Source organism: Physeter macrocephalus, chromosome 17 (genome assembly GCF_002837175.3).
Source record: "Physeter macrocephalus isolate SW-GA chromosome 17, ASM283717v5, whole genome shotgun sequence".
Taxonomy (NCBI): domain Eukaryota; kingdom Metazoa; phylum Chordata; class Mammalia; order Artiodactyla; family Physeteridae; genus Physeter; species Physeter macrocephalus.
Window position 1 is genome coordinate 29307388 of NC_041230.1, and position 14069 is coordinate 29321456.

At 50.0% G+C, this 14069-nt stretch overlaps 1 long non-coding RNA gene across 1 annotated transcript; it reads right to left on the bottom strand.

Moving 5' to 3' along the window:
- Window positions 1-899: 899 nt before the first annotated feature.
- Window positions 900-11818, bottom strand: LOC114484047 (uncharacterized). The gene is made up of 3 exons (XR_003676539.1): window positions 11719-11818; window positions 3175-3423; window positions 900-1089 (listed from the first exon to the last, which is right to left on the bottom strand). It is a non-coding gene; the product is annotated as an uncharacterized lncRNA (long non-coding RNA).
- Window positions 11819-14069: the final 2251 nt, after the last annotated feature.

The following is a 14069-nucleotide window of genomic DNA, read 5'->3' on the forward strand; positions in this document are numbered from 1 at the left end:
ACACTTTTGAGTCCTTTCTAGGACCCTCTCAGCTGTTCCTCCCAAGAACCCCATGAAAGGTAAACTGGGTTGGAATGATTATTCTGCTTTTCCAGAAAAGCAGGTTCCATGACTTGCCTGGGGTCACATGAGAAATCAGGTAAGGCCCTAACCTCAATGCTGCCCTGTGCAGCCTGCCAGGCCTGCTTTCCCCTACTCCACCCCGGGCCCCCAAGGGAAAGATGTGGGGAAAGGGGGCCTGTGGCTCTGGCCCTTACTCGGCCTCCCGAGGCCCCAGACGAGGAGTTTTGCAAGCCATCCTGCCCTGGCTCATCTCTGCTCAAGCCGGACATAGCGTGCTTCCACGGGCCTGTCATCCTCCCTCCTTGACACGGTGTCGCTTTTATTTATTTGTTTTTAGTCTCACCCCCTCCTATGCCAGCGGAGGCCATTTCAGGGCCAAGGCCCAGGGTGCTAATTTGTGGTTTAGCATCAGTTTTCTCCATTCCTTCCTCCCACTCACCCCCAGCCAGGTGGCTGGGGAGACTTGAGCAGATGTTTCATCTTGGCCTGACTGGTGGCTTTAAGCCAGGCCTCCAACGCTCTGTGACCTCTGGCTTCCCATCAGCTTCCCAAAGAAGCAGAGAGGAGCCTTCACCAGGCAGAGTTCTCTTTCTGCTGCCTCCAGCTGCCTGCTGTGGCCTGCGGGCATCCCCAGGGGACGCAGAGGAAAGGCCAGGGGCTGCACAGGGGTTTTTGTTTTTCTTCGAGCCCTCGCGGGAGCAAAGGACCAGTCCTCTCCAGTTGCCATCTGATTTCTAGTGATGGAGGAAGAGACACTTTGATGTTTTAGTTTTAAATTAGGTTCAGCAAATAAAAATTGCAATTTTTATTTTGGATTTTGTTTTGGACCACTTCTCTTCAACTAGGTGCAAAGATGACTTTCCTCTGCCCCCACCTTCCCCGGCCTGCTTCACAGTTTGGCGGTGTTCTCGGGAGTCTCTGTTACGACGTCTAAGGTGGCCGGGAGAAGCCTTAACGATGCCTCAGTACAGGGTGGGGTCACCTGGCCTGCCGGGCCTGCTGGCCAGAGGGTCGCACACACCGCACCTAGACCAGGGCGTAAGCACAGACATTTAGACGCGATCCTGCCGTAACACTTTTGAGTCCTTTCTAGGACCCTCTCAGCTGTTCCTCCCAAGAACCCCATGAAAGGTAAACTGGGTTGGAATGATTATTCTGCTTTTCCAGAAAAGCAGGTTCCATGACTTGCCTGGGGTCACATGAGAAATCAGGTAAGGCCCTAACCTCAATGCTGCCCTGTGCAGCCTGCCAGGCCTGCTTTCCCCTACTCCACCCCGGGCCCCCAAGGGAAAGATGTGGGGAAAGGGGGCCTGTGGCTCTGGCCCTTACTCGAACGTCTGCGCTTCCTGAGGCCAGCTTCCAATCGCCATGCTGAAAGACCCAGGAAATCACATTCTGTGCCTTCTTCCCCAAGCCCTCTGCATTGAGCTGCTGATTCAACTAGGACTGGCCAGTCAGTTCTTCTGGCTTTTGAGGTCACTCAGGCTGGAGAGGGAGAAGCCGGCCATCCTTCCTGGCAAATCTCCTGTGCAGCCAGCACTTACTGACACCTGCTCTGTGCCAGTCCCTGACCTGGACAGTTGGGTGAATCAGACTCCTCCGGCCCTCTGGATACGGCCCTCTGGATACTCGCAATGATGCAGGGGGATGGTGGTAGCAGACAGGGTGCAGAGAAGAATCCCCATCCCCAACCTTCGCACTTCTCAGACTGGGAGATACAAGCAAAGCCACCCAATTTCCTACAGGTTCCAACCTCAGGATGGAGGCAAGCCTCCAACAAGGCAGGTTCTGTGGTCACAGACCACCTGATCTTCCTGATCAGGGACATGGAGCCTCCATCTTGGGCACTCGCTCTTCCTGGGAGGGGGCCCCATGTCATGTAGCATCACCATTAACAAACCCAGGAAGACAGACTGACTGGCCGGTCCCCTGGGGGAAGATGTGGCACGGATGGAATTAGAGTGCAGCGACTTTGAGAAATGGGCCAAGATCAATAACCGGCTCTTCAAGAGAGGATGGAAGGTGGTGATAGAGGAAGGAAGCAGGAGATCCACCAAGCGGGGAGGGGCAGCAGGCGGCAGGGCTTGGCGGGCGCCCAGACACTGAGAGTGCAGCTGGAGAGGGTGCGTTCACGGGCGCCGCGCTGACAGTGCAAGAGCAGCTGGGGCTCTTCCATAAGAGGAGATGTGCTCCGGAGACAGGAGGCAAGACCAGAGCAGGCTGGGGTCCACCCCTCGGCAGGCTGGCTCGGAATAAAGACACGCTCTCGAGGGGGATTTTATCACACCAGAGAGGGTGCAAAATCAACACATCTGGCCTCGGTGTCCTCAGATGTTCCCCGCAGGGCAGAGAAATCATCATCTCTAGGCCTCTTTGGCCCTTTTCCACCTGGCACTCCCTTCTCTCCACACGCCTCTCCAGACCACCCCAGCTTTGTTTCCAAGGAAGCGGGAAATTACCTCGGCTTGTTTGTTTATTCCCTGTCTTGGTACCAGAAGCCCAGGGGGCCCGCAGGGGGCTCCAGGGGTGGGGGTGGGGTCTCTGGGCCTGGCTCCAGCCCACAGTGCCTTTCCTTTCCTGAGCGAGAGATCTCAGTCTCTACCTGAGCCAGAATCTGCCTTTAACAGATGAGGAGGCTAACCCAAAGAAGGGATATAACTCGCTCAAGATTGCCCAGTAAGTAAATTCGTGCTGGGCAGGAACCCCTGGCCTGGCTTCGGATCCAGAGCTGTTTGTATAACCTCTCACACCACAGCAGGGTCTCAGAATGAAACTGTGCTGTGAAATGAGGTGTCTGGGCTTTAATTCAAAAGAGTCCAGGAAAAAAAGCGGGGAGGTTAGGGGCTAGATGAAAAGATAGAGGCGAGATGGGGGTGGTGTTTTAAAGCTGGGTGTCTGAGAATAGGTACATTCAGTTAGAGATACATACATATAACTGAATCACTCTCCCCCTATTGCAATAGTCTTTCTGCATAAAATTTATCTTTACTACTTTAACCTCTGTCCAGCTCTAGTTCTCTTTAACAGTGTTTGGTGCCATGATTCAGATCTGGATCAGAACCACCACTGAGTCCTCAGATGCAACAGCCCAGCCTCACAGGGCACACCTACCTATACTTTTTGTCTCCGGTCTGCTTGCTGGTTTGGGGATCCAGTGGTGAGGCCGACTCCAAAACCCAGTGCTCTGGATAAATGTCCATTGACGCGGAATGAGGACAGATCTTGATTCTTAGGACTCAGAGTCTACTCTAGAAGCTGGGTTAGAGCCCTAGACAAGCCAAGGCCAGGTTAGAGTCCTGGGTTTCTCTGTAACAAGCTAGGTTAGAGTCCTAGGCTTTTCTGTTGGTACGAGGCTGGTCCCTGTAAGGAACAGAGGCTGGGTTAGAATCCCACGTTTTTCTGTTCATACGTGTAAAGGCGCTATTAGTCAAGAACATGGGGGCTTCTTAATCACCTGGAACTCTCCTCATACTCCTGCTGACCACATGCTTCTACGGCCCTAGTACTGTCTGCTTTTGTTGGCAAAACTTGACCATAAACTCTCTTAAGCTAACACAGCCCCTCTGGGGCTCCTGGGATCTGCTCGAATTAGTCCACCTAAGGGGAAGCCCTAGGGCAAAAGGGAACTAAAATTTCTGATGCACAATGGTCCACTTTTTTCACTTGGTATGAAGAAGCCGAAAACAGCTAAATGATTCAAACCTCATTCAAACTATTGAAGTTCTTAAATAATGTCTTCAGAAAATGTTTTCTGGGACTTCCCTGGTGGCGTGGTGGTTAAGACTCTGCACTCCCAATGCAGGGGGCCCAGGTTCGATCCCTGGTAGGGGAACTAGATCCCACATGCATGCCGCAACTAAGAGTTTACGTGCCACAACTAAGGAGCCCACATGCCTGCCACAACTAAGGAGCCTGCAAGCCTCAACTAAAGAAGCCCGCCTGCCGCAACTAAGACCCAGAGCAACCAAATAAATAAATATTTAAAAAAAAAAAAAAGAAAATGTTTTCTGACCCAGGAAACCCCCTAGACACCTTCACAGTGCCCCGGAGTTCCCCTCCCAGCCCATGATATCTGTCCCTCTCTCCCAGAACGTCCTTCACCAGCGGCACCCCAGCCCCTCAACTCCCTGAAACTGTAAGGTTCGCCAGATCCCCACCTCCTGTAGATGAAGCTCATGGTGCGGCTGTTACCCATTATCAAGGGAGGCAAACAGAAGAGAGAACATTTAAACCTTGGTCTCTGTCAGAATTACATGCCATCATCAAGAAATTTCCTGGACCTCCCTGGTGGTCCAGTGGTTAAGAATCCACCTTCCAATGCAGGGGACGTGGGTTCGATCCCTGGTTGGGGAACTAAGATCCCACATGCCACGGGACAACTAAGCCCATGTGCTCTAGAGCCCGCATGCCACAACTAGAGAGCCCGTGTGCCGCAACTACCGAGCCCACGTGTTCTGAAGCCCGCGCGCTGCAACTACTGAACCTGTAGAGAGAAGCCCACAACTAGAGAGAAGCCCGGACGCCACCACGAAGAACCCACGTACCTCGAGGAATGATCCTGGGTGCCGCAACTAAGACCCGATGCAGCCAAATTAATTAATTAATTAGTTAATTTAAAAAAAAAAAAAAAAAAGAATTTTCCTGACTCCCGAATGAAAAAGGAAAGATTTATTGAAGATTTATTCAGTCTTCAATTGAAGACTGTTCTGGGAGCATACTCTCCAGATTCCCCAATTTATGTCAACTTGTCCACCTATTGGTTGGCCCTGGGGATACCTCCCTTTGGCTTGGAAAGGCCAAATGGAGCACCATCCCTGAAGACCCTCAAGGGTCTCAGATGACCCTGATTCTCATTGGAGAACGAGGGAAGTAAGAGGAAAGTTACCAGGAGCCATCCCTCGGGTCCCTCTCACCAAAACTGGTCGGTTGTGTATTCAAAATTGTAAACAGCAAAGAGATGAACTGTGGCTGACCATCACCATCAATTAGAAACAATACGGAAAGAGCATCTGGGGCTGGACCTGACCTCCCTAACAGCCTTTGCTCTGGCCACAAGCTTTGTACATGGCCTCAGACCAGAGCTTCGTGACACATTACAGAGAAATAATATTAACTGGCAAAATGCAAACATGTCTGAGCTCCAGACATTAGCCCAGCATTATGAAGATGTTATTTCCAGAAAATTGGAAAATACACAACACAAGCTTATGGCATTGCAGTTAAAACAGCTAGAAGGACCTGAAAATTTTAATCTATGGCAAGCTCCAAAATCATGGTCTCCTATGGATCAAGACCCTTGCTGAAATTGTAAGAAAGAAGGACATGGGTCTGGGAGTGGCCAGACCTCGAGAGGAGGGGGAAGCCTACCCCTTAAGATAGAAGTCGATCTTTCCATGCCCCTCCGCAGCATTCCCCAATAGCACTGAAGGCCAGAAGGCCTTGAGAGGCTCTGCCCGATAATCCAAGATTAATCAAACAGGAAACGTCGAGCTCCCACTCGTAGCCCATGCACAACTCCCATTTGGACCATCAAAGCCCCCAGTGGGCAAGGATGTTCGTTAGTCCAGATCTGAGATTTATCAAAATCGTGAAACTCAGATTTGCCCTGGTGCCCAATCCTGGCACTATCCTGTCTGCTATTCCTCTCAACACCCAATATTTCCCAGCCCTCAATTTGTGTTGCGCGTTGTTTAGGATTCCCCTTTATAAGGAATCCAGTACTTGTTTGCCTTCTCCTGGGATAACCAGTAATATACCTGGACTGTTATGCCCCAGGGATTTACTGAGGCTCCTACTTCCTTCTCATACACCCTGAATGCCAGTTCGAGGGACTGAGACCCAGGAGACTCCACTTTAATCCCATATGCAGATGACCTCCTTCTATGTTCTGGCAGTTAGGACAACTCCTTTTGGATGCTGAACACCTTTTTAAGGCATTCGCAAGAAAGAGCCGTGAGGTGGCTAGAGACGAAATTCAGATACGCTCTCTGTGTGTCTGATATCTGGGTCATGATATTTCAGCTGCAGGAAAAATGATCACAGACTGAGCCTCTGCTATTCAACATTTTCCTCTCCCTGAAAGAGAAGGGCAACGGACAGGGTTTTGGGGTCTTGTGGTATATTGTAGGCCATGGACACCTAATTCTCTATGATTGCCTCACCCCTCTGTGCCGTGACTGGGGAGGCAACCCCAGACCCAGTAGTCCGGGACCCCTATCTAAAGATGCTTTCAAGAACCTGAAGGGCAAAAAAAAAAAAAAAAGAAAAGAAAGAAAAAAAAAAAAAAAGAACCTTAAGGGCTCTGTGCTTTCACCTCCCACCCTTGAACTTCCCAATGACTCCCTGTCTTTTTCCTTGTTTGTGCATGAATGAGAGGGTCATGCCCTCAGTGTTATCCTAGAAGCATAATGGACACCAAAGACCTCTGGGATATTACAGTTTGGCCTTTGACCCAGCAGCCAAGGCATATCCCCCTTGTCTGTGAGCCATGGCTACAAGCACCAAACTTGCCCAAGCTACCTCTGACTATTAGGTCGTCTGCTTAACACACATTTCCCTCATGCTGCACAGACCCTATTGCCTAATGAAAACACACAGTACTTTTCTGCATCTCGACTTACCTCTTAAGAAATCTTACTACTCTTTCCCTCTCACATCACAATACGTCACTGTCAAAACCTTAACCCTGCTACCTTGCTTCCTATACCCACTGATGGGACGTCCCATGACTGTGTCATTAACACTAGATCATTATCGCGTCCTAGGCTAGATTTAGCAGAAAAGCCCCTCCCCCAAGTTGACCTCACTCTTCATGTTAAAAGCTCCTACCTCCAGAAGGAAGATGGGGCCTTCCAGGCTGCATATGCCATCACTGATCAATATAAACCTCTAGAATATCGAGCCTTGCCAAATGTCAGATCAGCCCACATAGCCGAGTTAATTGCTCTTACTTGGGCTTGCCTAAGAGCATAAGGAATGAAGGTGAACATCTATGCTGATGGCTGCTACGCCTTGTGGTTAGTGCATGATTTTTGGTACATGATAGAAACAGGGAGGATTCATGACAGCAGCTGGTACCCCAGTCAAAAATGGGCCCCAAATAGCAGAACTTCTAGAGGCATTGTTATTGTCCCAGCGGATCATGACAGCTAAAACTGAAGGACATAGCACAAAAACATTCAGATGAGGCCCGATAAATATGATACATTAGCAGCGTCTTCCCCAACCACCCAAGAAATCCAAGCGGTTTCTAAGCCTTGGGACCATGCCCCCTGCATCCTGCTTCAAGGCCCTAGACCCCAATGGGATTATTCACCTTTTTTTGAGGGAGAGCACTCATTTAGGATGACTCCTAAGGAAGTCTTAAAAGGGGTCCACATGGCCTAAATAACAGCTTCAGGCTCCGAAAGAACTGGATGGGGAAAAGCTGGCTGTTCAAGCCATTCAGATGGACTTTGCAAGCACCGAGACGGCTGCTTGGTAGCTCTTAAGTATCTCTCTTGAGTCACTGTGTGTGGTTTATATGACATGACTCACATGCGAAGGACAAGATGCAGGTTGCATTACACAAACAGTAGTTTGGACCCTTTGGCTTTTATTTAGATCAAGCAGTTCACTTGTCTCGATTGCCAGTAACATGACCCTGGAAAACCTGTAAAGGTGGGGCAAGAAGGGAGGCACCTCCCCCTCAGATCTTCCTTCACTAGCAAATAGATTTTATCCAGTTATCAAAAGCACAAGGCTACCAACATGCTCTCACTGTCGTCTGCCTGTTTTCCAGATGGTTAGAGGCTTTCCCCTGCCCAAATGCCTCAGCAGCATCAGATGCCAAAGTGTCCCTGCAACAAATCTTCCCCACTTGGGGCATCCCCTCTGCCATCTCTAGTGACAGAAGGTCACATTTCATTGGCAAAATTATACAGGAAATTGAAAAGGCAACACATTTAGTCAAAGACTCCAACATCCTTACCACCCTCAGCATCAGGTGCCATAGAAAGAGCATAGAAACAGCATCCTCAAGACCAAACTGGCTCCACTGTCTGAAGGACTGGACTTACATGGCCACAAGCACTGCCCCTTGCTCTGAAGACTCTCAGATCATCACCCCTATCTCCAGGCAAGCTATCCCCTTTTGAAATGATCACAGGAAGGCCCACAAAGATGCCTCATTCATCTTGTCTAGTGGAAGATTCTAACTTAATTCAACGCAACATCCTTAGATACTGTCAAGGATTAACAAAATATACTCGATCCTATAATCAACAAGTCAAGACTTCCCTTGATTGCCTTCCCTTTAGAACTTCCTGATCCCTCATGTGCTTTACAAGTAGGCCATCTGGTAGGCTAGAAATGCCACCATTAGAAAACCAATCTTGAGCCCAAAAGGGACCTTATACTGTTTTACTCGTTGCTAACACTGCTGTCAAATCACAGGGTGTTCAACCTTGGGCTCATGTTTCACAACTAAACAAACACAAGAGTCTTATACAAATAACTCATACAACTCAATGTCAAAAAAAACAAACAACCCAGTTTAAAAAAAATGAGTAGAACTGAATAGACATTTTTCCAAAGAGGAAATACTGATGGCCAATAGGCACAGGTGAAGATGCTCAGCATCACTAATCATTAGGGAAATGCAAATCAAAACCACAGTGAGATATCACCTTACGCCTGTCAGAAAGGCTATCATCAAAAAGAACACAAATAAAAATTGCTGGAGAGGATGTGGAGAAGAGGGAACCCTTGCACACTGTTGAGGGAAATGTAAACTGGTGCAGCCACTGTGAAAAATGGTATGGAAGTTTCTCAAAAAACTAAAAATAGAACTCTCATATGACCCAGCAATTCCACTCCTGGGTATATAGCTGAAAAAAACCAAAACACTACTTTGAAAAGATATGTGCACCCCAGTGTTCACAGCAGCACTATTTACAATAGCCAAGATTTGGAAGCAACCTAAGTGTCCATCAACAGATGAATGGATAGAGAAGACATGGTATGTATATATACATACATATATATAATGGAATACCACTCAGCCATAAGAAAGAATGAAATTTTCTCATTTGCAGCAACATGGATGGACTTGGAGGACATTATCCTAAGTGAAATAAATCAGACAGAGAAAGACAAATGTTGTATGCTCATATGTGGAATCTAAAAAATACAACAAACTAAGGAATATAACAAAAAAGAAGCCGACACACGAGTATAGAATACAAACTAGTGGTTACCAGTGGGGAGAGGGGAGGGGGAGAGGTAATATACAGGTAGGGGATTAAGAGGTATAAACTATTAGGTATAAAATAAGCTGCAAGGATATATTGTACAACATGGGGAATATAGCCAATATTTTATAATAATCATAAATGGAGTGTAACCTTTAAACATTGTGAATCACTATATTATACACCCATAACTTACATAATATTACTGTACCTCGACTAAACTTCAGTAAAAATAAAATAAAATTAAAATTTTTAAAAAAGAAATACAAGAGCTATTCAGACCATGGAAATATTCCAAGTGGAACCTCAAACTGGGTCTCTATTGAGAGCCTCCATAAGCAGATGACAGCCAGAGCAGAGAGCTTCCCCAGGAAACTTGGAACAGTAAATGAGGTCAGGAGGGAGTCAATTTCCACTCAAGAGCACAGAACAAAACCCACCTGGGTCCCTCCCCTTTCTCCTCTGCTTCTTATCCTTACCATTTGCGTGGAGACCCTCCTGTTCTTCCCACAATAACCTTTTGCCTTAACTATGACTTTTCCTCACCTGAGATGAGTCTCCACCTTCATTTCTAAATTTGAGTTCCTGCTCCTCTTCCATGCCCTGCTTTTCCCTCTCTCAGCAAGACTATTTTGCCCACAGAACCTGTAAGCTTGTCTAAACTAGTTGCCACTTCCATTAACGCCACAGACTATTGGTACTGTCCTCCCTCTCCTGTGCGCACATCTGATCTGGCATTTCCCAGATCCCTTGATCAATCAGGATATCTATTTTGCTAAAACCCTCCCTCTCCTTCCCTCCAACATTTTTTTTGTGGGGGGCTGCTCCGTGTGGCATGCGGGATCTTAGTTCCCCGCCTGACCAGGGATGGAACCCGTGTCCCTTATGATGGAAGTGTGGAGTCTTAACCCCTGGGCCACCAGGGAAGTCACCCCTCCACCATTTTATACTGTAAGAAACCCCTGCACCTATTCCAGTCAGTCTATCCTCACAAGGGTCAAGTCTGTTGCCATCGTCATTTTACCACAGGCTCCCTTCTGAGAATGAACATTCACCATTATCCTTCCTTAGCTGCCACTAGATCAAACATAAAACTCCCAAGCCACTATAGGAACCCTGGATACCCCTCACATGAGTGGAAATGACCCCACTGCCCCTCCCAGCCTAATTTCTGGGACCCAGACCAACCACACAGGGACCACCTTCAAACAAATCCTTTCCCCACCCGAAATTTAGCATCCTTTGGTTACCCTCAGCCATCAGATAACTATCTCTATGGCCCCTCGCTAACTCCAGATGATTCTTATTTTGTCCATGGAACCCAAGTTTATTGGCTGTTACTTGCCAACTGGGCCAGATCTTCCTACCTTGCCAATCTTACCAATCCCTTCATCTTACTCTATTCCCCACAACCTCCTTCCTCTCTTAAACTGTCTCTAAAACAATCACCTACTCCCTCAGGTTCATCTCCTCTCACTGTAGGAACAAAAGGTATCCAGGATCATTGTAGATGATCTTGGTTCCTGGGGAGACAATTTAGAAAAAAACAGACACAGAACTGGGCCTACATTCCATCCACGACCTCACTACTTTTGGGGGAACGGTTTGCCACCTTTTGGGTACCATTCCCAGGAATCTATAGCCTGGCTCAAGAAGTTAGACTCGGGACTTCCCTGGTGGCACAGTGGTTAAGAATCCGCCTGCCAATGCAGGGGACACAGGTTCGAGCCCTGGTCCGGGAAGATCCCACATGCCGCGGAGCAACTAAGCCTGTGTGCCATAACTACTGAGCCTGTGCTCTAGAGCCTGTGCTCTAGAGACCGCGAGCCACAATTACTGAAGCCCACATGCCACAACTACTGAAGCCTACGTGCCACAACTACTGAAGCCCACACACCTAGAGCCCATGCTCTGCAGCAAGAGAAGCCACCGCACCACAACGAAGAGTAGCCCCCACTCGCCGCAACTAGAGAAAGCCCGTGCGCAGCCAAAAATAAATAAATAAATAAACAATTTTTTTTAAGATGAATAAAAACAAAAAAAGCTAGACTCAGTGACAGAATCATCTACTCATTACTGAAGCAATTCACCCTGTCCCCAGATAACATCACCACTGGCCTGAAATCAGTGATCACCGACAATGAGAAACCCAGCGTGCTGTTCTCCATAATTGCATTGCCCTTGATACGACCCAAAAAGGGGGCACGTGTACAGTGGTTGCAAGCAACTACTGCACCTTTGTCCTCAGCAATCTACCTGACATCTCTGCCATAACCAGGAAGGTTCGAGCTGTGAACGAAGAAGTGTGTGCATCGCCGCCATCGCGCTGACACCACCCACTGAGGAAGGACAACAGGTCCTGGGACTTCTGGTAGATCCCTGAAGGTCTACAAAGTTGGGCACAAGGACCAATTCAGCCTCTCACCTTCATCTTTCCATTAATCTTCAAGGTATTCCTCTCATCAAATGTCTGTGGATCCTACAGTACAGCAATTAGCAACCGTCAAGTCTCAACAGATTCAGCTGGTTCTAAATGAATAAAAAGCAATAAAATGAGAAATGGATGTATATTGATCAGAGGAAAGAATGCCTCTCCTTCCCTTGAATAAAAGGGGTAAGTGAAAAAGACCCTTTGCTTAAACAAACCTTAGTCAGGCTCCCTTGAACCTTCTCCCCAACAAGACCCATCCCTGTACTTCCTTCCAGAATCCAGTTTTAGCAAGAATCTTGCTAAGTCAGTTTAGCTGAATGCCCCACCCTTGATAGCTGATCAAACGCAGCATCCCCACTAGGCCCCAGGGGATATCTGATCACCCTCACCTGCCTTCAGCCAGAATCCCCCCCCAAGACTTGATGTCTCCCCTTAGTAATTTTCCATCCACCAATAACGCCCCGCCCCCCACTTGCTCCTTGGCAGTAAATCCCCACTTGTTCCAGTTGTATTTTGAATCAGATCCAGTTCTATATCAGAGTCTCTATTGCAATAGTTTTTTTTTTTTTTTTTTTTTTAATAAAATCTACCTTCGTCACTTTCCTGCCTGTTCTCTTTAACAGTGCTCTTTTTCTTCACCTGGCAGGTCGTTGAACAGGCCATTTCTGAAGCTCTGCCAGATCTCTGTGGATTTCCAGGACGTGAGGCCTGCCGGGCGACCTGAGGGCTTACATTAGGGAAACCCGCCCTCAGGTAAGGAAAGCTCCCATTTCCGGGGCTGGGAGGTGGCGTTGGAGAGGGACGGCCTCCGCCCTCCTGCCCTCCCGCGGGGGCCTTTACCTCACGACTCTGCCCCTCCCGGACTTCCCTTGGTCTGGATGCGCAGCCTCTGTGGGCCTTAGACACAGGCCTCCCACCTCAAGCCTTCAGCATCGAAACCGACCGGATCTCAAGCCGCTCTTGGAATAGAATTAAACTAGCACTTTAAGCTCCGCTCTGCGGGGAGTTTTGCCCACCCGCCCAGCACGCTGTGGGGCTGCATTGTCACATTTCATTTGCACAAAATAGTGTTCTTTGCTCGGACACCTAATGTGTGCTAGGCCAGCAGCCAGAAGTATATCTAACCCCCCACCCCAGCCCTTTGCCCTGCGTTCCAGATAAGGACTTGGAGGTCCAGAAAAGTTAAATAACATGCCCACCTCCGTACAGCAAGTGTGTGGCAACTCAGGACTGCAACCGCGTCTCTGTCGCTTGGCACTGCCCGTCCAAGGTACCCAACGCTTCACTTGGCAACTGAGAAAAGTCCTGAAGGGCCAAAGACACCCTGAGGCTTTTGAAAAGAGACCTCAGGCCAACAAATCTCTAGATTTTTGTTTATCTTTTTCTTTTTTTTTTTTTTAGCCTAAGACCAGACACTTGGGTCTCTCCTCGGCTCTCCCGGCTCACCGCTGCCTCAGTGTCCCCAACCACCCACTAGGCGGGAGAAAGAGGCGTCTTCATTCCTTTTTGCCCCTCCCTCTGTGGGGCGGGCCTCTTGGGGGTCAACCCAGCTCCCCCAAAACGAGGAGGGGAGTGACGGGGGCGGACTGGGGAGGATTCCCGCCGTCTGGGAAGACTAAAAGGGTCGCCTGTCCGGCTCCACCGCCGGCACCTGCTACCAAGAAGCCTCTGGCTGAGTTACCGCCCCCGGCCCCCGCCCGGGTCCGCCCGCCACGAGAGCACTGGCCCTTTAAGAGCGGCGGTAGTGCATAGCGGGGAGGAGGGCCGGGAGCGCTCGGGGCTGCGCGGAATTCGCCGGGAACGTCTGGCGCCGGCTCTCTGGCTCGCTCACTCGCTCCGACCGGCTCCCTGCGCCTCATCCCTGGGCTGCGCGGGGACCCGGGCCCGGTTGGGCGCGGGGCGAGCAGGATCCACGGGCGGGAGGCGCGCGCTCTGGGCAGCGCCTGGCCCCGGACATGGACAGAAGGAGCTGGGCGCGCAGGGGGCGCCGCGGGACCGGGCGGCCGGAGCGCTGAGCCAGACAAAGGCTCAGGAGTTGCGCTTGCTCTCGAGAGCCGGGCCCCGGGCGCCGAGGCTGCAGGACCCCGCGGCGGGCGGCTCCGGCCCGCCCTCTCCCCCGTGGGCAGGCTCCGCACGCCCGGCCCTGCCCGGCCCGCTTTTCCTCGGGCGTGGGAATTTGCCGAGGAGACCTAAGCGGCTCCGCGGTGGCCGGGACCGGGAGGTCTGCCTCGCGCCCGCCGGGCGGGGAGCCAGGGAGCGTCGCAAGTTTCCGAGCCGCGTGCGGGGACCCGGCGAGCGGGCGAGCCGCGCGTGCAGCAGCGCCCCGGGCCAGGCCGGTCGCCGGA